At 38.5% G+C, this 26449-nt stretch overlaps 24 pseudogenes; all 24 read left to right on the plus strand.

Annotated features, from left to right (window-relative positions):
• The first annotated feature begins 950 nt into the window (after window positions 1-950).
• On the plus strand, window positions 951-1069 carry LOC127957856 (uncharacterized; annotated as a pseudogene).
• A 1403-nt stretch (window positions 1070-2472) lies between these two features.
• LOC127957863 (uncharacterized) lies at window positions 2473-2591 on the plus strand (annotated as a pseudogene).
• Window positions 2592-2962: 371 nt separating this feature from the next.
• On the plus strand, window positions 2963-3081 carry LOC127957881 (uncharacterized; annotated as a pseudogene).
• Window positions 3082-4487: 1406 nt separating this feature from the next.
• Window positions 4488-4606, plus strand: LOC127957888 (uncharacterized; annotated as a pseudogene).
• Window positions 4607-5870: 1264 nt separating this feature from the next.
• On the plus strand, window positions 5871-5989 carry LOC127957894 (uncharacterized; annotated as a pseudogene).
• A 1403-nt stretch (window positions 5990-7392) lies between these two features.
• On the plus strand, window positions 7393-7511 carry LOC127964023 (uncharacterized; annotated as a pseudogene).
• Window positions 7512-9690: 2179 nt separating this feature from the next.
• LOC127962816 (uncharacterized) lies at window positions 9691-9809 on the plus strand (annotated as a pseudogene).
• Window positions 9810-10180: 371 nt separating this feature from the next.
• On the plus strand, window positions 10181-10299 carry LOC127957900 (uncharacterized; annotated as a pseudogene).
• A 1406-nt stretch (window positions 10300-11705) lies between these two features.
• On the plus strand, window positions 11706-11824 carry LOC127957903 (uncharacterized; annotated as a pseudogene).
• A 372-nt stretch (window positions 11825-12196) lies between these two features.
• On the plus strand, window positions 12197-12315 carry LOC127962703 (uncharacterized; annotated as a pseudogene).
• A 1404-nt stretch (window positions 12316-13719) lies between these two features.
• LOC127962782 (uncharacterized) lies at window positions 13720-13838 on the plus strand (annotated as a pseudogene).
• Window positions 13839-15240: 1402 nt separating this feature from the next.
• On the plus strand, window positions 15241-15359 carry LOC127962794 (uncharacterized; annotated as a pseudogene).
• A 367-nt stretch (window positions 15360-15726) lies between these two features.
• On the plus strand, window positions 15727-15845 carry LOC127957907 (uncharacterized; annotated as a pseudogene).
• A 1272-nt stretch (window positions 15846-17117) lies between these two features.
• LOC127962805 (uncharacterized) lies at window positions 17118-17236 on the plus strand (annotated as a pseudogene).
• Window positions 17237-17604: 368 nt separating this feature from the next.
• LOC127957914 (uncharacterized) lies at window positions 17605-17723 on the plus strand (annotated as a pseudogene).
• Window positions 17724-19429: 1706 nt separating this feature from the next.
• On the plus strand, window positions 19430-19548 carry LOC127957917 (uncharacterized; annotated as a pseudogene).
• A 370-nt stretch (window positions 19549-19918) lies between these two features.
• On the plus strand, window positions 19919-20037 carry LOC127957921 (uncharacterized; annotated as a pseudogene).
• Window positions 20038-21439: 1402 nt separating this feature from the next.
• LOC127957927 (uncharacterized) lies at window positions 21440-21558 on the plus strand (annotated as a pseudogene).
• Window positions 21559-21928: 370 nt separating this feature from the next.
• LOC127962710 (uncharacterized) lies at window positions 21929-22047 on the plus strand (annotated as a pseudogene).
• A 487-nt stretch (window positions 22048-22534) lies between these two features.
• LOC127961611 (uncharacterized) lies at window positions 22535-22653 on the plus strand (annotated as a pseudogene).
• Window positions 22654-23313: 660 nt separating this feature from the next.
• Window positions 23314-23432, plus strand: LOC127959834 (uncharacterized; annotated as a pseudogene).
• A 367-nt stretch (window positions 23433-23799) lies between these two features.
• LOC127962172 (uncharacterized) lies at window positions 23800-23918 on the plus strand (annotated as a pseudogene).
• Window positions 23919-25185: 1267 nt separating this feature from the next.
• Window positions 25186-25304, plus strand: LOC127959840 (uncharacterized; annotated as a pseudogene).
• A 367-nt stretch (window positions 25305-25671) lies between these two features.
• Window positions 25672-25790, plus strand: LOC127957938 (uncharacterized; annotated as a pseudogene).
• The last annotated feature ends 659 nt before the right edge of the window (window positions 25791-26449 follow it).

Raw genomic sequence — 26449 nt, forward strand, 5'->3', positions numbered from 1 at the left:
TTGGCTGATCTTTAAATAGTCTTCTCTTTGCAGTATCCTTCGCTTGCGACCGTAACAACCTGGCTATGCCTGATCTCGTCTGCTCTCGGAAGCTAAGCAGGTTTGGTCCTGTATAATGTACCGGCGATTAGATTGGCTGATCTTTAAATAGCTCTCTCTTTGCAGCAGTCTTCGCTTATGGCCATTCCACCCTGGCTATGCCAGATCATGTCTGAGCTCGGAAACTAAGCAGGTTTCGGCCTGGTTAGTAATTGGATGGCAGACCCCCTGGTAATACCAGTTGCTTTAAGGTTTTTGGAAATTTTTCACAAATTATATAATAATCTTGCAAGAAAAAAAGAAAGGAGTCAATGCCCCATATCTGAATCTTAGCAGGTATGGGCCTGGTTAGTAATTGGATGGGAGACACCCTGGTAATACCAGTTGCTTTAAGATTTTTGGAAATTTTTCACAAATTATATAATAATCTTGCAAAAAAAAAAAAAAAAAAGAGTAAATGCCCAATCTTTGAATCTTAGAAGGTATGGACCTGTTTAGTGCTTGGATGGGAGACCGCCTCGGAATACCAGTTACTGTAATATTTTTGGAAATTTGTTCTAATTATATAATTATCTTGAAACAAAAAGAGTCAATGCCCAATCTTTGAATCTTAGCAGCTATGGACCTGTTTAGTGTTTGGATGGGAGACCGCCTCGGAAAACCAGGTGCTCTAATATTATTGGAAATTCATTACTAATTATATAATAATCTTTAAAAAAAAAAAAAAAAAAAAAAAGAGTCAATGCCTGATCTCTTAATCTTAGCAGGTATTGGCCTGGTTAGTGCTTGGATGGGAGACCGCCTGGGAATACCAGGTGCTTTAAGCTTTAGGGTTTTCTTTCCTACTTATATAATGTACCGGCGATTAGATTGACTGATCTTTAAATAGCTCTCTCTTTGCAGCAGTCTTCGCTTATGGCCATACCACCCTGGCTATGCCAGATCATGTCTGAGCTCGGAAGCTAAGCAGGTTTGGGCCTGGTTAGTAATTGGATGGGAGACCCCCTGGTAATACCAGTTGCTTTAAGATTTTTGTAAATTATTCATAAATTATATAATAATCTTGAAAAAAAAAAGAGTGAATGCCCATTCTTTGAATCTTAGCAGTCATTGACCTGTGTAGTGTTTGGATGGGAGACCCCCTGGTAATACCAGGTACTCTAATATTATTGGAAATTTATTACTAATTATATAATAATCTTAAAAAAAAAGAGCCAATGCCCGATCTCTTAATCTTAGCAGGTAATGGCCTGGTTAGTGCTTGGATGGGAGACCGCCTCGGAATACCAGGTGCTGTAAGCTTTTGGATTTTCATTCCTACTTATATAATGTATGGGCGATTTGATTGGCTGATCTTTAAATAGTCTTCTCTTTGCAGTATCCTTCGCTTGCGACCGTAACAACCTGGCTATGCCTGATCTCGTCTGCTCTCGGAAGCTAAGCAGGTTTGGTCCTGTATAATGTACCGGCGATTAGATTGGCTGATCTTTAAATAGCTCTCTCTTTGCAGCAGTCTTCGCTTATGGCCATTCCACCCTGGCTATGCCAGATCATGTCTGAGCTCGGAAACTAAGCAGGTTTCGGCCTGGTTAGTAATTGGATGGCAGACCCCCTGGTAATACCAGTTGCTTTAAGATTTTTGGAAATTTTTCACAAATTATATAATAATCTTGCAAGAAAAAAAGAAAGGAGTCAATGCCCCATATCTGAATCTTAGCAGGTATGGGCCTGGTTAGTAATTGGATGGGAGACACCCTGGTAATACCAGTTGCTTTAAGATTTTTGGAAATTTTTCACAAATTATATAATAATCTTGAAAAAAAAAAAAAAAGTCAATGCCCGATCTCTGAATAATAGCAGGTTTTGCCTGGTTAGTACTTGGATGGAAGACGGCCGGGAAATACCAGTTGCTGTAATATTTTTGGCAATTTTTACTAATTACATAATAATCTTGCAAAAAAAAAAAAAAAAAAAAAAGAGTAAATGCCCAATCTTTGAACCTTAGGAGGTATGGACCTGTTTAGTGCTTGGATGGGAGACCGCCTCGGAATACCAGTTGCTGTAATATTTTTGGAAATTTGTACTAATTATATAATTATCTTGAAACAAAAAGAGTCAATGCCCAATCTTTGAATCTTAGCAGCTATCGACCTGTTTAGTGTTTGGATGGGAGACCGCCTCGGAAAACCAGGTGCTCTAATATTATTGGAAATTTATTACTAATTATATAATAATCTTTAAAAAAAAAAAAAAAAAAAAAGTCAATGCCCGATCTCTTAATCTTAGCAGGTATTGGCCTGGTTAGTGCTTGGATGGGAGACCGCCTGGGAATACCAGGTGCTTTAAGCTTTAGGGTTTTCGTTCCTACTTATATAATGTACCGGCGATTAGATTGGCTGATCTTTAAATAGCTCTCTCTTTGCAGCAGTCTTCGCTTATGGCCATACCACCCTGGCTATGCCAGATCATGTCTGAGCTCGGAAGCTAAGCAGGTTTGGGCCTGGTTAGTAATTGGATGGGAGACCCCCTGGTAATACCAGTTGCTTTAAGATTTTTGTAAATTTTTCACAAATTATATAATAATCTTGAAAAAAAAAAAAGAGTCAATGCCCATTCTTTGAATCTTAGCAGTCATGGACCTGTTTAGTGTCTGGATGGGAGACCGCCTCGGAATACCAGGTGCTCTAATATTATTGGAAATTTATTACTAATTATATAATAATCTTAAAAAAAAAAAAAAAAAAAAAAGAGTCAATGCCTGATCTCTTAATCTTAGCAGGTATTGGCCTGGTTAGTGCTTGGATGGGAGACCGCCTGGGAATACCAGGTGCTTTAAGCTTTAGGGTTTTCTTTCCTACTTATATAATGTACCGGCGATTAGATTGACTGATCTTTAAATAGCTCTCTCTTTGCTGCAGTCTTCGCTTATGGCCATACCACCCTGGCTATGCCAGATCATGTCTGAGCTCGGAAGCTAAGCAGGTTTGGGCCTGGTTAGTAATTGGATGGGAGACCCCCTGGTAATACCAGTTGCTTTAAGATTTTTGTAAATTTTTCACAAATTATATAATAATCTTGAAAAAAAAAAAGAGTGAATGCCCATTCTTTGAATCTTAGCAGTCATTGACCTGTGTAGTGTTTGGATGGGAGACCCCCTGGTAATACCAGGTACTCTAATATTATTGGAAATTTATTACTAATTATATAATAATCTTAAAAAAAAAGAGCCAATGCCCGATCTCTTAATCTTAGCAGGTAATGGCCTGGTTAGTGCTTGGATGGGAGACCGCCTCGGAATACCAGGTGCTGTAAGCTTTTGGATTTTCATTCCTACTTATATAATGTATGGGCGATTTGATTGGCTGATCTTTAAATAGTCTTCTCTTTGCAGTATCCTTCGCTTGCGACCGTAAAAACCTGGCTATGCCTGATCTCGTCTGCTCTCGGAAGCTAAGCAGGTTTGGTCCTGTATAATGTACCGGCGATTAGATTGGCTGATCTTTAAATAGCTCTCTCTTTGCAGCAGTCTTCGCTTATGGCCATTCCACCCTGGCTATGCCAGATCATGTCTGAGCTCGGAAACTAAGCAGGTTTCGGCCTGGTTAGTAATTGGATGGCAGACCCCCTGGTAATACCAGTTGCTTTAAGATTTTTGGAAATTTTTCACAAATTATATAATAATCTTGCAAGAAAAAAAGAAAGGAGTCAATGCCCCATATCTGAATCTTAGCAGGTATGGGCCTGGTTAGTAATTGGATGGGAGACACCCTGGTAATACCAGTTGCTTTAAGATTTTTGGAAATTTTTCACAAATTATATAATAATCTTGAAAAAAAAAAAAAAGTCAATGCCCGATCTCTGAATAATAGCAGGTTTTGCCTGGTTAGTACTTGGATGGAAGACGGCCGGGAAATACCAGTTGCTGTAATATTTTTGGCAATTTTTACTAATTACATAATAATCTTGCAAAAAAAAAAAAAAAAAAAAAAAGAGTAAATGCCCAATCTTTGAACCTTAGGAGGTATGGACCTGTTTAGTGCTTGGATGGGAGACCGCCTCGGAATACCAGTTGCTGTAATATTTTTGGAAATTTGTACTAATTATATAATTATCTTGAAACAAAAAGAGTCAATGCCCAATCTTTGAATCTTAGCAGCAATCGACCTGTTTAGTGTTTGGATGGGAGACCGCCTCGGAAAACCAGGTGCTCTAATATTATTGGAAATTTATTACTAATTATATAATAATCTTTAAAAAAAAAAAAAAAAAAAAAAAGTCAATGCCCGATCTCTTAATCTTAGCAGGTATTGGCCTGGTTAGTGCTTGGATGGGAGACCGCCTGGGAATACCAGGTGCTTTAAGCTTTAGGGTTTTCTTTCCTACTTATATAATGTACCGGCGATTAGATTGACTGATCTTTAAATAGCTCTCTCTTTGCAGCAGTCTTCGCTTATGGCCATACCACCCTGGCTATGCCAGATCATGTCTGAGCTCGGAAGCTAAGCAGGTTTGGGCCTGGTTAGTAATTGGATGGGAGACCCCCTGGTAATACCAGTTGCTTTAAGATTTTTGTAAATTTTTCACAAATTATATAATAATCTTGAAAAAAAAAAAGAGTCAATGCCCATTCTTTGAATCTTAGCAGTCATGGACCTGTTTAGTGTCTGGATGGGAGACCGCCTCGGAATACCAGGTGCTCTAATATTATTGGAAATTTATTACTAATTATATAATAATCTTAAAAAAAAGAGCCAATGCCCGATCTCTTAATCTTAGCAGGTATTGGCCTGGTTAGTGCTTGGATGGGAGACCGCCTCGGAATACCAGGTGCTGTAAGCTTTTGGATTTTCATTCCTACTTATATAATGTATGGGCGATTTGATTGGCTGATCTTTAAATAGTCTTCTCTTTGCAGTATCCTTCGCTTGCGACCGTAACAACCTGGCTATGCCTGATCTCGTCTGCTCTCGGAAGCTAAGCAGGTTTGGTCCTGTATAATGTACCGGCGATTAGATTGGCTGATCTTTAAATAGCTCTCTCTTTGCAGCAGTCTTCGCTTATGGCCATTCCACCCTGGCTATGCCAGATCATGTCTGAGCTCGGAAACTAAGCAGGTTTCGGCCTGGTTAGTAATTGGATGGCAGACCCCCTGGTAATACCAGTTGCTTTAAGGTTTTTGGAAATTTTTCACAAATTATATAATAATCTTGCAAGAAAAAAAGAAAGGAGTCAATGCCCCATATCTGAATCTTAGCAGGTATGGGCCTGGTTAGTAATTGGATGGGAGACACCCTGGTAATACCAGTTGCTTTAAGATTTTTGGAAATTTTTCACAAATTATATAATAATCTTGCAAAAAAAAAAAAAAAAAGAGTAAATGCCCAATCTTTGAATCTTAGAAGGTATGGACCTGTTTAGTGCTTGGATGGGAGACCGCCTCGGAATACCAGTTACTGTAATATTTTTGGAAATTTGTTCTAATTATATAATTATCTTGAAACAAAAAGAGTCAATGCCCAATCTTTGAATCTTAGCAGCTATGGACCTGTTTAGTGTTTGGATGGGAGACCGCCTCGGAAAACCAGGTGCTCTAATATTATTGGAAATTCATTACTAATTATATAATAATCTTTAAAAAAAAAAAAAAAAAAAAAAAGAGTCAATGCCTGATCTCTTAATCTTAGCAGGTATTGGCCTGGTTAGTGCTTGGATGGGAGACCGCCTGGGAATACCAGGTGCTTTAAGCTTTAGGGTTTTCTTTCCTACTTATATAATGTACCGGCGATTAGATTGACTGATCTTTAAATAGCTCTCTCTTTGCAGCAGTCTTCGCTTATGGCCATACCACCCTGGCTATGCCAGATCATGTCTGAGCTCGGAAGCTAAGCAGGTTTGGGCCTGGTTAGTAATTGGATGGGAGACCCCCTGGTAATACCAGTTGCTTTAAGATTTTTGTAAATTATTCATAAATTATATAATAATCTTGAAAAAAAAAAGAGTGAATGCCCATTCTTTGAATCTTAGCAGTCATTGACCTGTGTAGTGTTTGGATGGGAGACCCCCTGGTAATACCAGGTACTCTAATATTATTGGAAATTTATTACTAATTATATAATAATCTTAAAAAAAAAGAGCCAATGCCCGATCTCTTAATCTTAGCAGGTAATGGCCTGGTTAGTGCTTGGATGGGAGACCGCCTCGGAATACCAGGTGCTGTAAGCTTTTGGATTTTCATTCCTACTTATATAATGTATGGGCGATTTGATTGGCTGATCTTTAAATAGTCTTCTCTTTGCAGTATCCTTCGCTTGCGACCGTAACAACCTGGCTATGCCTGATCTCGTCTGCTCTCGGAAGCTAAGCAGGTTTGGTCCTGTATAATGTACCGGCGATTAGATTGGCTGATCTTTAAATAGCTCTCTCTTTGCAGCAGTCTTCGCTTATGGCCATTCCACCCTGGCTATGCCAGATCATGTCTGAGCTCGGAAACTAAGCAGGTTTCGGCCTGGTTAGTAATTGGATGGCAGACCCCCTGGTAATACCAGTTGCTTTAAGATTTTTGGAAATTTTTCACAAATTATATAATAATCTTGCAAGAAAAAAAGAAAGGAGTCAATGCCCCATATCTGAATCTTAGCAGGTATGGGCCTGGTTAGTAATTGGATGGGAGACACCCTGGTAATACCAGTTGCTTTAAGATTTTTGGAAATTTTTCACAAATTATATAATAATCTTGAAAAAAAAAAAAAAAGTCAATGCCCGATCTCTGAATAATAGCAGGTTTTGCCTGGTTAGTACTTGGATGGAAGACGGCCGGGAAATACCAGTTGCTGTAATATTTTTGGCAATTTTTACTAATTACATAATAATCTTGCAAAAAAAAAAAAAAAAAAAAAAGAGTAAATGCCCAATCTTTGAACCTTAGGAGGTATGGACCTGTTTAGTGCTTGGATGGGAGACCGCCTCGGAATACCAGTTGCTGTAATATTTTTGGAAATTTGTACTAATTATATAATTATCTTGAAACAAAAAGAGTCAATGCCCAATCTTTGAATCTTAGCAGCTATCGACCTGTTTAGTGTTTGGATGGGAGACCGCCTCGGAAAACCAGGTGCTCTAATATTATTGGAAATTTATTACTAATTATATAATAATCTTTAAAAAAAAAAAAAAAAAAAAAGTCAATGCCCGATCTCTTAATCTTAGCAGGTATTGGCCTGGTTAGTGCTTGGATGGGAGACCGCCTGGGAATACCAGGTGCTTTAAGCTTTAGGGTTTTCTTTCCTACTTATATAATGTACCGGCGATTAGATTGACTGATCTTTAAATAGCTCTCTCTTTGCAGCAGTCTTTGCTTATGGCCATACCACCCTGGCTATGCCAGATCATGTCTGAGCTCGGAAGCTAAGCACGTTTGGGCCTGGTTAGTAATTGGATGGGAGGCCCCCTGGTAATACCAGTTGCTTTAAGATTTTTGTAAATTTTTCACAAATTATATAATAATCTTGAAAAAAAAAAGAGTGAATGCCCATTCTTTGAATCTTAGCAGTCATTGACCTGTGTAGTGTTTGGATGGGAGACCCCCTGGTAATACCAGGTGCTCTAATATTATTGGAAATTTATTACTAATTATATAATAATCTTAAAAAAAAGAGCCAATGCCCGATCTCTTAATCTTAGCAGGTATTGGCCTGGTTAGTGCTTGGATGGGAGACCGCCTCGGAATACCAGGTGCTGTAAGCTTTTGGATTTTCATTCCTACTTATATAATGTATGGGCGATTTGATTGGCTGATCTTTAAATAGTCTTCTCTTTGCAGTATCCTTCGCTTGCGACCGTAACAACCTGGCTATGCCTGATCTCGTCTGCTCTCGGAAGCTAAGCAGGTTTGGTCCTGTATAATGTACCGGCGATTAGATTGGCTGATCTTTAAATAGCTCTCTCTTTGCAGCAGTCTTCGCTTATGGCCATTCCACCCTGGCTATGCCAGATCATGTCTGAGCTCGGAAACTAAGCAGGTTTCGGCCTGGTTAGTAATTGGATGGCAGACCCCCTGGTAATACCAGTTGCTTTAAGATTTTTGGAAATTTTTCACAAATTATATAATAATCTTGCAAGAAAAAAAGAAAGGAGTCAATGCCCCATATCTGAATCTTAGCAGGTATGGGCCTGGTTAGTAATTGGATGGGAGACACCCTGGTAATACCAGTTGCTTTAAGATTTTTGGAAATTTTTCACAAATTATATAATAATCTTGCAAAAAAAAAAAAAAAAAGAGTAAATGCCCAATCTTTGAATCTTAGAAGGTATGGACCTGTTTAGTGCTTGGATGGGAGACCGCCTCGGAATACCAGTTGCTGTAATATTTTTGGAAATTTGTACTAATTATATAATTATCTTGAAACAAAAAGAGTCAATGCCCAATCTTTGAATCTTAGCAGCTATGGACCTGTTTAGTGTTTGGATGGGAGACCGCCTCGGAAAACCAGGTGCTCTAATATTATTGGAAATTCATTACTAATTATATAATAATCTTTAAAAAAAAAAAAAAAAAAAAAAAAAAAGAGTCAATGCCCGATCTCTTAATCTTAGCAGGTATTGGCCTGGTTAGTGCTTGGATGGGAGACCGCCTGGGAATACCAGGTGCTTTAAGCTTTAGGGTTTTCTTTCCTACTTATATAATGTACCGGCGATTAGATTGGCTGATCTTTAAATAGCTCTCTCTTTGCAGCAGTCTTTGCTTATGGCCATACCACCCTGGCTATGCCAGATCATGTCTGAGCTCGGAAACTAAGCAGGTTTCGGCCTGGTTAGTAATTGGATGGCAGACCCCCTGGTAATACCAGTTGCTTTAAGATTTTTGGAAATTTTTCACAAATTATATAATAATCTTGCAAGAAAAAAAGAAAGGAGTCAATGCCCCATATCTGAATCTTAGCAGGTATGGGCCTGGTTAGTAATTGGATGGGAGACACCCTGGTAATACCAGTTGCTTTAAGATTTTTGGAAATTTTTCACAAATTATATAATAATCTTGAAAAAAAAAAAAAGTCAATGCCCGATCTCTGAATAATAGCAGGTTTTGCCTGGTTAGTACTTGGATGGAAGACGGCCGGGAAATACCAGTTGCTGTAATATTTTTGGCAATTTTTACTAATTACATAATAATCTTGAAAAAAAAAAAAAAAAAAGAGTAAATGCCCAATCTTTGAATCTTAGGAGGTATGGACCTGTTTAGTGCTTGGATGGGAGACCGCCTCGGAATACCAGTTGCTGTAATATTTTTGGAAATTTGTACTAATTATATAATTATCTTGAAACAAAAAGAGTCAATGCCCAATCTTTGAATCTTAGCAGCTATCGACCTGTTTAGTGTTTGGATGGGAGACCGCCTCGGAAAACCAGGTGCTCTAATATTATTGGAAATTTATTATTAATTATATAATAATCTTTAAAAAAAAAAAAAAAAAAAAAAAGAGTCAATGCCCGATCTCTTAATCTTAGCAGGTATTGGCCTGGTTAGTGCTTGGATGGGAGACCGCCTGGGAATACCAGGTGCTTTAAGCTTTAGGGTTTTCGTTCCTACTTATATAATGTACCGGCGATTAGATTGGCTGATCTTTAAATAGCTCTCTCTTTGCAGCAGTCTTCGCTTATGGCCATACCACCCTGGCTATGCCAGATCATGTCTGAGCTCGGAAGCTAAGCAGGTTTGGGCCTGGTTAGTAATTGGATGGGAGACCCCCTGGTAATACCAGATGCTTTAAGATTTTTGTAAATTTTTCACAAATTATATAATAATCTTGAAAAAAAAAAAAGAGTCAATGCCCATTCTTTGAATCTTAGCAGTCATGGACCTGTTTAGTGTCTGGATGGGAGACCGCCTCGGAATACCAGGTGCTCTAATATTATTGGAAATGTATTACTAATTATATAATAATCTTAAAAAAAAAAAAAAAAAAAAAAGAGTCAATGCCTGATCTCTTAATCTTAGCAGGTATTGGCCTGGTTAGTGCTTGGATGGGAGACCGCCTGGGAATACCAGGTGCTTTAAGCTTTAGGGTTTTCTTTCCTACTTATATAATGTACCGGCGATTAGATTGACTGATCTTTAAATAGCTCTCTCTTTGCTGCAGTCTTCGCTTATGGCCATACCACCCTGGCTATGCCAGATCATGTCTGAGCTCGGAAGCTAAGCAGGTTTGGGCCTGGTTAGTAATTGGATGGGAGACCCCCTGGTAATACCAGTTGCTTTAAGATTTTTGTAAATTTTTCACAAATTATATAATAATCTTGAAAAAAAAAAAGAGTGAATGCCCATTCTTTGAATCTTAGCAGTCATTGACCTGTGTAGTGTTTGGATGGGAGACCCCCTGGTAATACCAGGTACTCTAATATTATTGGAAATTTATTACTAATTATATAATAATCTTAAAAAAAAAGAGCCAATGCCCGATCTCTTAATCTTAGCAGGTAATGGCCTGGTTAGTGCTTGGATGGGAGACCGCCTCGGAATACCAGGTGCTGTAAGCTTTTGGATTTTCATTCCTACTTATATAATGTATGGGCGATTTGATTGGCTGATCTTTAAATAGTCTTCTCTTTGCAGTATCCTTCGCTTGCGACCGTAAAAACCTGGCTATGCCTGATCTCGTCTGCTCTCGGAAGCTAAGCAGGTTTGGTCCTGTATAATGTACCGGCGATTAGATTGGCTGATCTTTAAATAGCTCTCTCTTTGCAGCAGTCTTCGCTTATGGCCATTCCACCCTGGCTATGCCAGATCATGTCTGAGCTCGGAAACTAAGCAGGTTTCGGCCTGGTTAGTAATTGGATGGCAGACCCCCTGGTAATACCAGTTGCTTTAAGATTTTTGGAAATTTTTCACAAATTATATAATAATCTTGCAAGAAAAAAAGAAAGGAGTCAATGCCCCATATCTGAATCTTAGCAGGTATGGGCCTGGTTAGTAATTGGATGGGAGACACCCTGGTAATACCAGTTGCTTTAAGATTTTTGGAAATTTTTCACAAATTATATAATAATCTTGAAAAAAAAAAAAAAGTCAATGCCCGATCTCTGAATAATAGCAGGTTTTGCCTGGTTAGTACTTGGATGGAAGACGGCCGGGAAATACCAGTTGCTGTAATATTTTTGGCAATTTTTACTAATTACATAATAATCTTGCAAAAAAAAAAAAAAAAAAAAAAAGAGTAAATGCCCAATCTTTGAACCTTAGGAGGTATGGACCTGTTTAGTGCTTGGATGGGAGACCGCCTCGGAATACCAGTTGCTGTAATATTTTTGGAAATTTGTACTAATTATATAATTATCTTGAAACAAAAAGAGTCAATGCCCAATCTTTGAATCTTAGCAGCAATCGACCTGTTTAGTGTTTGGATGGGAGACCGCCTCGGAAAACCAGGTGCTCTAATATTATTGGAAATTTATTACTAATTATATAATAATCTTTAAAAAAAAAAAAAAAAAAAAAAAGTCAATGCCCGATCTCTTAATCTTAGCAGGTATTGGCCTGGTTAGTGCTTGGATGGGAGACCGCCTGGGAATACCAGGTGCTTTAAGCTTTAGGGTTTTCTTTCCTACTTATATAATGTACCGGCGATTAGATTGACTGATCTTTAAATAGCTCTCTCTTTGCAGCAGTCTTCGCTTATGGCCATACCACCCTGGCTATGCCAGATCATGTCTGAGCTCGGAAGCTAAGCAGGTTTGGGCCTGGTTAGTAATTGGATGGGAGACCCCCTGGTAATACCAGTTGCTTTAAGATTTTTGTAAATTTTTCACAAATTATATAATAATCTTGAAAAAAAAAAAGAGTCAATGCCCATTCTTTGAATCTTAGCAGTCATGGACCTGTTTAGTGTCTGGATGGGAGACCGCCTCGGAATACCAGGTGCTCTAATATTATTGGAAATTTATTACTAATTATATAATAATCTTAAAAAAAAAAAAAAAAAAAAAAAAGAGTCAATGCCCGATCTCTTAATCTTAGCAGGTATTGGCCTGGTTAGTGCTTGGATGGGAGACCGCCTGGGAATACCAGGTGCTTTAAGCTTTAGGGTTTTCTTTCCTACTTATATAATGTACCGGCGATTAGATTGACTGATCTTTAAATAGCTCTCTCTTTGCAGCAGTCTTCGCTTATGGCCATACCACCCTGGCTATGCCAGATCATGTCTGAGCTCGGAAGCTAAGCACGTTTGGGCCTGGTTAGTAATTGGATGGGAGACCCCCTGGTAATACCAGTTGCTTTAAGATTTTTGTAAATTTTTCACAAATTATATAATAATCTTGAAAAAAAAAAGAGTGAATGCCCATTCTTTGAATCTTAGCAGTCATTGACCTGTGTAGTGTTTGGATGGGAGACCCCCTGGTAATACCAGGTGCTCTAATATTATTGGAAATTTATTACTAATTATATAATAATCTTAAAAAAAAGAGCCAATGCCCGATCTCTTAATCTTAGCAGGTATTGGCCTGGTTAGTGCTTGGATGGGAGACCGCCTCGGAATACCAGGTGCTGTAAGCTTTTGGATTTTCATTCCTACTTATATAATGTATGGGCGATTTGATTGGCTGATCTTTAAATAGTCTTCTCTTTGCAGTATCCTTCGCTTGCGACCGTAACAACCTGGCTATGCCTGATCTCGTCTGCTCTCGGAAGCTAAGCAGGTTTGGTCCTGTATAATGTACCGGCGATTAGATTGGCAGATCTTTAAATAGCTCTCTCTTTGCAGCAGTCTTCGCTTATGGCCATTCCACCCTGGCTATGCCAGATCATGTCTGAGCTCGGAAACTAAGCAGGTTTCGGCCTGGTTAGTAATTGGATGGCAGACCCCCTGGTAATACCAGTTGCTTTAAGGTTTTTGGAAATTTTTCACAAATTATATAATAATCTTGCAAGAAAAAAAGAAAGGAGTCAATGCCCCATATCTGAATCTTAGCAGGTATGGGCCTGGTTAGTAATTGGATGGGAGACACCCTGGTAATACCAGTTGCTTTAAGATTTTTGGAAATTTTTCACAAATTATATAATAATCTTGAAAAAAAAAAAAAAGTCAATGCCCGATCTCTGAATAATAGCAGGTTTTGCCTGGTTAGTACTTGGATGGAAGACGGCCGGGAAATACCAGTTGCTGTAATATTTTTGGCAATTTTTACTAATTACATAATAATCTTGCAAAAAAAAAAAAAAAAAAAAAAAGAGTAAATGCCCAATCTTTGAACCTTAGGAGGTATGGACCTGTTTAGTGCTTGGATGGGAGACCGCCTCGGAATACCAGTTGCTGTAATATTTTTGGAAATTTGTACTAATTATATAATTATCTTGAAACAAAAAGAGTCAATGCCCAATCTTTGAATCTTAGCAGCAATCGACCTGTTTAGTGTTTGGATGGGAGACCGCCTCGGAAAACCAGGTGCTCTAATATTATTGGAAATTTATTACTAATTATATAATAATCTTTAAAAAAAAAAAAAAAAAAAAAAAGTCAATGCCCGATCTCTTAATCTTAGCAGGTATTGGCCTGGTTAGTGCTTGGATGGGAGACCGCCTGGGAATACCAGGTGCTTTAAGCTTTAGGGTTTTCTTTCCTACTTATATAATGTACCGGCGATTAGATTGGCTGATCTTTAAATAGCTCTCTCTTTGCAGCAGTCTTTGCATATGGCCATACCACCCTGGCTATGCCAGATCATGTCTGAGCTCGGAAGCTAAGCAGGTTTGGGCCTGGTTAGTAATTGGATGGGAGACCCCCTGGTAATACCAGTTGCTCTAAGATTTTTGTAAATTTTTCACAAATTATATAATAATCTTGAAAAAAAAAAGTCAATGCCCATTCTTTGAATCTTAGCAGTCATGGACCTGTTTAGTGTCTGGATGGGAGACCGCCTCGGAATACCAGGTGCTCTAATATTATTGGAAATTTATTACTAATTATATAATAATCTTAAAAAAAAGAGCCAATGCCCGATCTCTTAATCTTAGCAGGTATTGGCCTGGTTAGTGCTTGGATGGGAGACCGCCTCGGAATACCAGGTGCTGTAAGCTTTTGGATTTTCATTCCTACTTATATAATGTATGGGCGATTTGATTGGCTGATCTTTAAATAGTCTTCTCTTTGCAGTATCCTTCGCTTGCGACCGTAACAACCTGGCTATGCCTGATCTCGTCTGCTCTCGGAAGCTAAGCAGGTTTGGTCCTGTATAATGTACCGGCGATTAGATTGGCAGATCTTTAAATAGCTCTCTCTTTGCAGCAGTCTTCGCTTATGGCCATTCCACCCTGGCTATGCCAGATCATGTCTGAGCTCGGAAACTAAGCAGGTTTCGGCCTGGTTAGTAATTGGATGGCAGACCCCCTGGTAATACCAGTTGCTTTAAGGTTTTTGGAAATTTTTCACAAATTATATAATAATCTTGCAAGAAAAAAAGAAAGGAGTCAATGCCCCATATCTGAATCTTAGCAGGTATGGGCCTGGTTAGTAATTGGATGGGAGACACCCTGGTAATACCAGTTGCTTTAAGATTTTTGGAAATTTTTCACAAATTATATAATAATCTTGAAAAAAAAAAAAAAGTCAATGCCCGATCTCTGAATAATAGCAGGTTTTGCCTGGTTAGTACTTGGATGGAAGACGGCCGGGAAATACCAGTTGCTGTAATATTTTTGGCAATTTTTACTAATTACATAATAATCTTGCAAAAAAAAAAAAAAAAAAAAAAAGAGTAAATGCCCAATCTTTGAACCTTAGGAGGTATGGACCTGTTTAGTGCTTGGATGGGAGACCGCCTCGGAATACCAGTTGCTGTAATATTTTTGGAAATTTGTACTAATTATATAATTATCTTGAAACAAAAAGAGTCAATGCCCAATCTTTGAATCTTAGCAGCAATCGACCTGTTTAGTGTTTGGATGGGAGACCGCCTCGGAAAACCAGGTGCTCTAATATTATTGGAAATTTATTACTAATTATATAATAATCTTTAAAAAAAAAAAAAAAAAAAAAAAGTCAATGCCCGATCTCTTAATCTTAGCAGGTATTGGCCTGGTTAGTGCTTGGATGGGAGACCGCCTGGGAATACCAGGTGCTTTAAGCTTTAGGGTTTTCTTTCCTACTTATATAATGTACCGGCGATTAGATTGGCTGATCTTTAAATAGCTCTCTCTTTGCAGCAGTCTTTGCATATGGCCATACCACCCTGGCTATGCCAGATCATGTCTGAGCTCGGAAGCTAAGCAGGTTTGGGCCTGGTTAGTAATTGGATGGGAGACCCCCTGGTAATACCAGTTGCTCTAAGATTTTTGTAAATTTTTCACAAATTATATAATAATCTTGAAAAAAAAAAGTCAATGCCCATTCTTTGAATCTTAGCAGTCATGGACCTGTTTAGTGTCTGGATGGGAGACCGCCTCGGAATACCAGGTGCTCTAATATTATTGGAAATTTATTACTAATTATATAATAATCTTAAAAAAAAAAAAAAAAAAAAAAGAGTCAATGCCTGATCTCTTAATCTTAGCAGGTATTGGCCTGGTTAGTGCTTGGATGGGAGACCGCCTGGGAATACCAGGTGCTTTAAGCTTTAGGGTTTTCTTTCCTACTTATATAATGTACCGGCGATTAGATTGACTGATCTTTAAATAGCTCTCTCTTTGCAGCAGTCTTCGCTTATGGCCATACCACCCTGGCTATGCCAGATCATGTCTGAGCTCGGAAGCTAAGCAGGTTTGGGCCTGGTTAGTAATTGGATGGGAGACCCCCTGGTAATACCAGTTGCTTTAAGATTTTTGTAAATTTTTCACAAATTATATAATAATCTTGAAAAAAAAAAAGAGTGAATGCCCATTCTTTGAATCTTAGCAGTCATTGACCTGTGTAGTGTTTGGATGGGAGACCCCCTGGTAATACCAGGTACTCTAATATTATTGGAAATTTATTACTAATTATATAATAATCTTAAAAAAAAAGAGCCAATGCCCGATCTCTTAATCTTAGCAGGTAATGGCCTGGTTAGTGCTTGGATGGGAGACCGCCTCGGAATACCAGGTGCTGTAAGCTTTTGGATTTTCATTCCTACTTATATAATGTATGGGCGATTTGATTGGCTGATCTTTAAATAGTCTTCTCTTTGCAGTATCCTTCGCTTGCGACCGTAACAACCTGGCTATGCCTGATCTCGTCTGCTCTCGGAAGCTAAGCAGGTTTGGTCCTGTATAATGTACCGGCGATTAGATTGGCTGATCTTTAAATAGCTCTCTCTTTGCAGCAGTCTTCGCTTATGGCCATTCCACCCTGGCTATGCCAGATCATGTCTGAGCTCGGAAACTAAGCAGGTTTCGGCCTGGTTAGTAATTGGATGGCAGACCCCCTGGTAATACCAGTTGCTTTAAGGTTTTTGGAAATTTTTCACAAATTATATAATAATCTTGCAAGAAAAAAAGAAAGGAGTCAATGCCCCATATCTGAATCTTAGCAGGTATGGGCCTGGTTAGTAATTGGATGGGAGACACCCTGGTAATACCAGTTGCTTTAAGATTTTTGGAAATTTTTCACAAATTATATAATAATCTTGCAAAAAAAAAAAAAAAAAAAGAGTAAATGCCCAATCTTTGAATCTTAGAAGGTATGGACCTGTTTAGTGCTTGGATGGGAGACCGCCTCGGAATACCAGTTGCTGTAATATTTTTGGAAATTTGTTCTAATTATATAATTATCTTGAAACAAAAAGAGTCAATGCCCAATCTTTGAATCTTAGCAGCTATGGACCTGTTTAGTGTTTGGATGGGAGACCGCCTCGGAAAACCAGGTGCTCTAATATTATTGGAAATTCATTACTAATTATATAATAATCTTTAAAAAAAAAAAAAAAAAAAAAAAAAAAAGAGTCAATGCCCGATCTCTTAATCTTAGCAGGTATTGGCCTGGTTAGTGCTTGGATGGGAGACCGCCTGGGAATACCAGGTGCTTTAAGCTTTAGGGTTTTCTTTCCTACTTATATAATGTACCGGCGATTAGATTGGCTGATCTTTAAATAGCTCTCTCTTTGCAGCAGTCTTTGCATATGGCCATACCACCCTGGCTATGCCAGATCATGTCTGAGCTCGGAAGCTAAGCAGGTTTGGGCCTGGTTAGTAATTGGATGGGAGACCCCCTGGTAATACCAGTTGCTCTAAGATTTTTGTAAATTTTTCACAAATTATATAATAATCTTGAAAAAAAAAAGTCAATGCCCATTCTTTGAATCTTAGCAGTCATGGACCTGTTTAGTGTCTGGATGGGAGACCGCCTCGGAATACCAGGTGCTCTAATATTATTGGAAATTTATTACTAATTATATAATAATCTTAAAAAAAAAAAAAAAAAAAAAAAGAGTCAATGCCCGATCTCTTAATCTTAGCAGGTATTGGCCTGGTTAGTGCTTGGATGGGAGACCGCCTGGGAATAACAGGTGCTTTAAGCTTTAGGGTTTTCTTTCCTACTTATATAATGTACCAGCGATTAGATTGACTGATCTTTAAATAGCTCTCTCTTTGCAGCAGTCTTCGCTTATGGCCATACCACCCTGGCTATGCCAGATCATGTCTGAGCTCGGAAGCTAAGCAGGTTTGGGCCTGGTTAGTAATTGGATGGGAGACCCCCTGGTAATACCAGTTGCTTTAAGATTTTTGGAATTTTTTCACAAATTATATAATAATCTTGCAAGAAAAAAAGAAAGGAGTCAATGCCCCATATCTGAATCTTAGCAGGTATGGGCCTGGTTAGTAATTGGATGGGAGACACCCTGGTAATACCAGTTGCTTTAAGATTTTTGGAAATTTTTCACAAATTATATAATAATCTTGCAAAAAAAAAAAAAAAAAGAGTAAATGCCCAATCTTTGAATCTTAGAAGGTATGGACCTGTTTAGTGCTTGGATGGGAGACCGCCTCGGAATACCAGTTGCTGTAATATTTTTGGAAATTTGTACTAATTATATAATTATCTTGAAACAAAAAGAGTCAATGCCCAATCTTTGAATCTTAGCAGCTATGGACCTGTTTAGTGTTTGGATGGGAGACCGCCTCGGAAAACCAGGTGCTCTAATATTATTGGAAATTCATTACTAATTATATAATAATCTTTAAAAAAAAAAAAAAAAAAAAAAAAAAAGAGTCAATGCCCGATCTCTTAATCTTAGCAGGTATTGGCCTGGTTAGTGCTTGGATGGGAGACCGCCTCGGAATACCAGGTGCTGTAAGCTTTTGGATTTTCATTCCTACTTATATAATGTATGGGCGATTTGATTGGCTGATCTTTAAATAGTCTTCTCTTTGCAGTATCCTTCGCTTGCGACCGTAACAACCTGGCTATGCCTGATCTCGTCTGCTCTCGGAAGCTAAGCAGGTTTGGTCCTGTATAATGTACCGGCGATTAGATTGGCTGATCTTTAAATAGCTCTCTCTTTGCAGCAGTCTTCGCTTATGGCCATTCCACCCTGGCTATGCCAGATCATGTCTGAGCTCGGAAACTAAGCAGGTTTCGGCCTGGTTAGTAATTGGATGGCAGACCCCCTGGTAATACCAGTTGCTTTAAGATTTTTGGAAATTTTTCACAAATTATATAATAATCTTGCAAGAAAAAAAGAAAGGAGTCAATGCCCCATATCTGAATCTTAGCAGGTATGGGCCTGGTTAGTAATTGGATGGGAGACACCCTGGTAATACCAGTTGCTTTAAGATTTTTGGAAATTTTTCACAAATTATATAATAATCTTGAAAAAAAAAAAAAGTCAATGCCCGATCTCTGAATAATAGCAGGTTTTGCCTGGTTAGTACTTGGATGGAAGACGGCCGGGAAATACCAGTTGCTGTAATATTTTTGGCAATTTTTACTAATTACATAATAATCTTGAAAAAAAAAAAAAAAAAAAGAGTAAATGCCCAATCTTTGAATCTTAGGAGGTATGGACCTGTTTAGTGCTTGGATGGGAGACCGCCTCGGAATACCAGTTGCTGTAATATTTTTGGAAATTTGTACTAATTATATAATTATCTTGAAACAAAAAGAGTCAATGCCCAATCTTTGAATCTTAGCAGCTATCGACCTGTTTAGTGTTTGGATGGGAGACCGCCTCGGAAAACCAGGTGCTCTAATATTATTGGAAATTTATTATTAATTATATAATAATCTTTAAAAAAAAAAAAAAAAAAAAAAAGAGTCAATGCCCGATCTCTTAATCTTAGCAGGTATTGGCCTGGTTAGTGCTTGGATGGGAGACCGCCTGGGAATACCAGGTGCTTTAAGCTTTAGGGTTTTCGTTCCTACTTATATAATGTACCGGCGATTAGATTGGCTGATCTTTAAATAGCTCTCTCTTTGCAGCAGTCTTCGCTTATGGCCATACCACCCTGGCTATGCCAGATCATGTCTGAGCTCGGAAGCTAAGCAGGTTTGGGCCTGGTTAGTAATTGGATGGGAGACCCCCTGGTAATACCAGTTGCTTTAAGATTTTTGTAAATTTTTCACAAATTATATAATAATCTTGAAAAAAAAAAGAGTCAATGCCCATTCTTTGAATCTTAGCAGTCATGGACCTGTTTAGTGTCTGGATGGGAGACCGCCTCGGAATACCAGGTGCTCTAATATTATTGGAAATTTATTACTAATTATATAATAATCTTAAAAAAAAAAAAAAAAAAAAAAAGAGTCAATGCCTGATCTCTTAATCTTAGCAGGTATTGGCCTGGTTAGTGCTTGGATGGGAGACCGCCTGGGAATACCAGGTGCTTTAAGCTTTAGGGTTTTCTTTCCTACTTATATAATGTACCGGCGATTAGATTGACTGATCTTTAAATAGCTCTCTCTTTGCAGCAGTCTTCGCTTATGGCCATACCACCCTGGCTATGCCAGATCATGTCTGAGCTCGGAAGCTAAGCAGGTTTGGGCCTGGTTAGTAATTGGATGGGAGACCCCCTGGTAATACCAGTTGCTTTAAGATTTTTGTAAATTTTTCACAAATTATATAATAATCTTGAAAAAAAAAAAGAGTGAATGCCCATTCTTTGAATCTTAGCAGTCATTGACCTGTGTAGTGTTTGGATGGGAGACCCCCTGGTAATACCAGGTACTCTAATATTATTGGAAATTTATTACTAATTATATAATAATCTTAAAAAAAAAGAGCCAATGCCCGATCTCTTAATCTTAGCAGGTAATGGCCTGGTTAGTGCTTGGATGGGAGACCGCCTCGGAATACCAGGTGCTGTAAGCTTTTGGATTTTCATTCCTACTTATATAATGTATGGGCGATTTGATTGGCTGATCTTTAAATAGTCTTCTCTTTGCAGTATCCTTCGCTTGCGACCGTAACAACCTGGCTATGCCTGATCTCGTCTGCTCTCGGAAGCTAAGCAGGTTTGGTCCTGTATAATGTACCGGCGATTAGATTGGCTGATCTTTAAATAGCTCTCTCTTTGCAGCAGTCTTCGCTTATGGCCATTCCACCCTGGCTATGCCAGATCATGTCTGAGCTCGGAAACTAAGCAGGTTTCGGCCTGGTTAGTAATTGGATGGCAGACCCCCTGGTAATACCAGTTGCTTTAAGATTTTTGGAAATTTTTCACAAATTATATAATAATCTTGCAAGAAAAAAAGAAAGGAGTCAATGCCCCATATCTGAATCTTAGCAGGTATGGGCCTGGTTAGTAATTGGATGGGAGACACCCTGGTAATACCAGTTGCTTTAAGATTTTTGGAAATTTTTCACAAATTATATAATAATCTTGAAAAAAAAAAAAAAGTCAATGCCCGATCTCTGAATAATAGCAGGTTTTGCCTGGTTAGTACTTGGATGGAAGACGGCCGGGAAATACCAGTTGCTGTAATATTTTTGGCAATTTTTACTAATTACATAATAATCTTGCAAAAAAAAAAGAAAAAAAAAGAGTAAATGCCCAATCTTTGAACCTTAGGAGGTATGGACCTGTTTAGTGCTTGGATGGGAGACCGCCTCGGAATACCAGTTGCTGTAATATTTTTGGAAATTTGTACTAATTATATAATTATCTTGAAACAAAAAGAGTCAATGCCCAATCTTTGAATCTTAGCAGCAATCGACCTGTTTAGTGTTTGGATGGGAGACCGCCTCGGAAAACCAGGTGCTCTAATATTATTGGAAATTTATTACTAATTATATAATAATCTTTAAAAAAAAAAAAAAAAAAAAAAGTCAATGCCCGATCTCTTAATCTTAGCAGGTATTGGCCTGGTTAGTGCTTGGATGGGAGACCGCCTGGGAATACCAGGTGCTTTAAGCTTTAGGGTTTTCTTTCCTACTTATATAATGTACCGGCGATTAGATTGACTGATCTTTAAATAGCTCTCTCTTTGCAGCAGTCTTCGCTTATGGCCATACCACCCTGGCTATGCCAGATCATGTCTGAGCTCGGAAGCTAAGCAGGTTTGGGCCTGGTTAGTAATTGGATGGGAGACCCCCTGGTAATACCAGTTGCTTTAAGATTTTTGTAAATTTTTCACAAATTATATAATAATCTTGAAAAAAAAAAAGAGTCAATGCCCATTCTTTGAATCTTAGCAGTCATGGACCTGTTTAGTGTCTGGATGGGAGACCGCCTCGGAATACCAGGTGCTCTAATATTATTGGAAATTTATTACTAATTATATAATAATCTTAAAAAAAAAAAAAAAAAAAAAAGAGTCAATGCCCGATCTCTTAATCTTAGCAGGTATTGGCCTGGTTAGTGCTTGGATGGGAGACCGCCTGGGAATACCAGGTGCTTTAAGCTTTAGGGTTTTCTTTCCTACTTATATAATGTACCGGCGATTAGATTGACTGATCTTTAAATAGCTCTCTCTTTGCAGCAGTCTTCGCTTATGGCCATACCACCCTGGCTATGCCAGATCATGTCTGAGCTCGGAAGCTAAGCACGTTTGGGCCTGGTTAGTAATTGGATGGGAGACCCCCTGGTAATACCAGTTGCTTTAAGATTTTTGTAAATTTTTCACAAATTATATAATAATCTTGAAAAAAAAAAGAGTGAATGCCCATTCTTTGAATCTTAGCAGTCATTGACCTGTGTAGTGTTTGGATGGGAGACCCCCTGGTAATACCAGGTGCTCTAATATTATTGGAAATTTATTACTAATTATATAATAATCTTAAAAAAAAGAGCCAATGCCCGATCTCTTAATCTTAGCAGGTATTGGCCTGGTTAGTGCTTGGATGGGAGACCGCCTCGGAATACCAGGTGCTGTAAGCTTTTGGATTTTCATTCCTACTTATATAATGTATGGGCGATTTGATTGGCTGATCTTTAAATAGTCTTCTCTTTGCAGTATCCTTCGCTTGCGACCGTAACAACCTGGCTATGCCTGATCTCGTCTGCTCTCGGAAGCTAAGCAGGTTTGGTCCTGTATAATGTACCGGCGATTAGATTGGCTGATCTTTAAATAGCTCTCTCTTTGCAGCAGTCTTCGCTTATGGCCATTCCACCCTGGCTATGCCAGATCATGTCTGAGCTCGGAAGCTAAGCAGGTTTGGGCCTGGTTAGTAATTGGATGGGAGACCCCCTGGTAATACCAGTTGCTTTAAGATTTTTGGAATTTTTTCACAAATTATATAATAATCTTGCAAGAAAAAAAGAAAGGAGTCAATGCCCCATATCTGAATCTTAGCAGGTATGGGCCTGGTTAGTAATTGGATGGGAGACACCCTGGTAATACCAGTTGCTTTAAGATTTTTGGAAATTTTTCACAAATTATATAATAATCTTGCAAAAAAAAAAAAAAAAAGAGTAAATGCCCAATCTTTGAATCTTAGAAGGTATGGACCTGTTTAGTGCTTGGATGGGAGACCGCCTCGGAATACCAGTTGCTGTAATATTTTTGGAAATTTGTACTAATTATATAATTATCTTGAAACAAAAAGAGTCAATGCCCAATCTTTGAATCTTAGCAGCTATGGACCTGTTTAGTGTTTGGATGGGAGACCGCCTCGGAAAACCAGGTGCTCTAATATTATTGGAAATTCATTACTAATTATATAATAATATTTAAAAAAAAAAAAAAAAAAAAAAAAAAGAGTCAATGCCCGATCTCTTAATCTTAGCAGGTATTGGCCTGGTTAGTGCTTGGATGGGAGACCGCCTGGGAATACCAGGTGCTTTAAGCTTTAGGGTTTTCTTTCCTACTTATATAATGTACCGGCGATTAGATTGGCTGATCTTTAAATAGCTCTTTCTTTGCAGCAGTCTTTGCTTATGGCCATACCACCCTGGCTATGCCAGATCATGTCTGAGCTCGGAAGCTAAGCAGGTTTGGGCCTGGTTAGTAATTGGATGGGAGACCCCCTGGTAATACCAGTTGCTCTAAGATTTTTGTAAATTTTTCACAAATTATATAATAATCTTGAAAAAAAAAAGTCAATGCCCATTCTTTGAATCTTAGCAGTCATGGACCTGTTTAGTGTCTGGATGGGAGACCGCCTCGGAATACCAGGTGCTCTAATATTATTGGAAATTTATTACTAATTATATAATAATCTTAAAAAAAAAAAAAAAAAAAAAAGAGTCAATGCCCGATCTCTTAATCTTAGCAGGTATTGGCCTGGTTAGTGCTTGGATGGGAGACCGCCTGGGAATAACAGGTGCTTTAAGCTTTAGGGTTTTCTTTCCTACTTATATAATGTACCGGCGATTAGATTGACTGATCTTTAAATAGCTCTCTCTTTGCAGCAGTCTTCGCTTATGGCCATACCACCCTGGCTATGCCAGATCATGTCTGAGCTCGAAAGCTAAGCAGGTTTGGGCCTGGTTAGTAATTGGATGGGAGACCCCCTGGTAATACCAGTTGCTTTAAGATTTTTGTAAATTTTTCACAAATTATATAATAATCTTGAAAAAAAAAGAGTGAATGCCCATTCTTTGAATCTTAGCAGTCATTGACCTGTGTAGTGTTTGGATGGGAGACCCCCTGGTAATACCAGGTGCTCTAATATTATTGGAAATTTATTACTAATTATATAATAATCTTAAAAAAAAAGAGCCAATGCCCGATCTCTTAATCTTAGCAGGTATTGGCCTGGTTAGTGCTTGGATGGGAGACCGCCTCGGAATACCAGGTGCTGTAAGCTTTTGGATTTTCATTCCTACTTATATAATGTATGGGCGATTTGATTGGCTGATCTTTAAATAGTCTTCTCTTTGCAGTATCCTTCGCTTGCGACCGTAACAACCTGGCTATGCCTGATCTCGTCTGCTCTCGGAAGCTAAGCAGGTTTGGTCCTGTATAATGTACCGGCGATTAGATTGGCTGATCTTTAAATAGCTCTCTCTTTGCAGCAGTCTTCGCTTATGGCCATTCCACCCTGGCTATGCCAGATCATGTCTGAGCTCGGAAACTAAGCAGGTTTCGGCCTGGTTAGTAATTGGATGGCAGACCCCCTGGTAATACCAGTTGCTTTAAGATTTTTGGAAATTTTTCACAAATTATATAATAATCTTGCAAGAAAAAAAGAAAGGAGTCAATGCCCCATATCTGAATCTTAGCAGGTATGGGCCTGGTTAGTAATTGGATGGGAGACACCCTGGTAATACCAGTTGCTTTAAGATTTTTGGAAATTTTTCACAAATTATATAATAATCTTGCAAAAAAAAAAAAAAAAAGAGTAAATGCCCAATCTTTGAATCTTAGAAGGTATGGACCTGTTTAGTGCTTGGATGGGAGACCGCCTCGGAATACCAGTTGCTGTAATATTTTTGGAAATTTGTACTAATTATATAATTATCTTGAAACAAAAAGAGTCAATGCCCAATCTTTGAATCTTAGCAGCTATGGACCTGTTTAGTGTTTGGATGGGAGACCGCCTCGGAAAACCAGGTGCTCTAATATTATTGGAAATTCATTACTAATTATATAATAATATTTAAAAAAAAAAAAAAAAAAAAAAAAAAAGAGTCAATGCCCGATCTCTTAATCTTAGCAGGTATTAGCCTGGTTAGTGCTTGGATGGGAGACCGCCTGGGAATACCAGGTGCTTTAAGCTTTAGGGTTTTCTTTCCTACTTATATAATGTACCGGCGATTAGATTGGCTGATCTTTAAATAGCTCTTTCTTTGCAGCAGTCTTTGCTTATGGCCATACCACCCTGGCTATGCCAGATCATGTCTGAGCTCGGAAGCTAAGCAGGTTTGGGCCTGGTTAGTAATTGGATGGGAGACCCCCTGGTAATACCAGTTGCTCTAAGATTTTTGTAAATTTTTCACAAATTATATAATAATCTTGAAAAAAAAAAGTCAATGCCCATTCTTTGAATCTTAGCAGTCATGGACCTGTTTAGTGTCTGGATGGGAGACCGCCTCGGAATACCAGGTGCTCTAATATTATTGGAAATTTATTACTAATTATATAATAATCTTAAAAAAAAAAAAAAAAAAAAAAGAGTCAATGCCCGATCTCTTAATCTTAGCAGGTATTGGCCTGGTTAGTGCTTGGATGGGAGACCGCCTGGGAATAACAGGTGCTTTAAGCTTTAGGGTTTTCTTTCCTACTTATATAATGTACCGGCGATTAGATTGACTGATCTTTAAATAGCTCTCTCTTTGCAGCAGTCTTCGCTTATGGCCATACCACCCTGGCTATGCCAGATCATGTCTGAGCTCGGAAGCTAAGCAGGTTTGGGCCTGGTTAGTAATTGGATGGGAGACCCCCTGGTAATACCAGTTGCTTTAAGATTTTTGTAAATTTTTCACAAATTATATAATAATCTTGAAAAAAAAAGAGTGAATGCCCATTCTTTGAATCTTAGCAGTCATTGACCTGTGTAGTGTTTGGATGGGAGACCCCCTGGTAATACCAGGTGCTCTAATATTATTGGAAATTTATTACTAATTATATAATAATCTTAAAAAAAAAGAGCCAATGCCCGATCTCTTAATCTTAGCAGGTATTGGCCTGGTTAGTGCTTGGATGGGAGACCGCCTCGGAATACCAGGTGCTGTAAGCTTTTGGATTTTCATTCCTACTTATATAATGTATGGGCGATTTGATTGGCTGATCTTTAAATAGTCTTCTCTTTGCAGTATCCTTCGCTTGCGACCGTAACAACCTGGCTATGCCTGATCTCGTCTGCTCTCGGAAGCTAAGCAGGTTTGGTCCTGTATAATGTACCGGCGATTAGATTGGCTGATCTTTAAATAGCTCTCTCTTTGCAGCAGTCTTCGCTTATGGCCATTCCACCCTGGCTATGCCAGATCATGTCTGAGCTCGGAAACTAAGCAGGTTTCGGCCTGGTTAGTAATTGGATGGCAGACCCCCTGGTAATACCAGTTGCTTTAAGATTTTTGGAAATTTTTCACAAATTATATAATAATCTTGCAAGAAAAAAAGAAAGG

This window comes from Carassius gibelio, chromosome A3, assembly GCF_023724105.1.
Source record: "Carassius gibelio isolate Cgi1373 ecotype wild population from Czech Republic chromosome A3, carGib1.2-hapl.c, whole genome shotgun sequence".
NCBI classification, from domain to species: Eukaryota; Metazoa; Chordata; class Actinopteri; order Cypriniformes; family Cyprinidae; genus Carassius; species Carassius gibelio.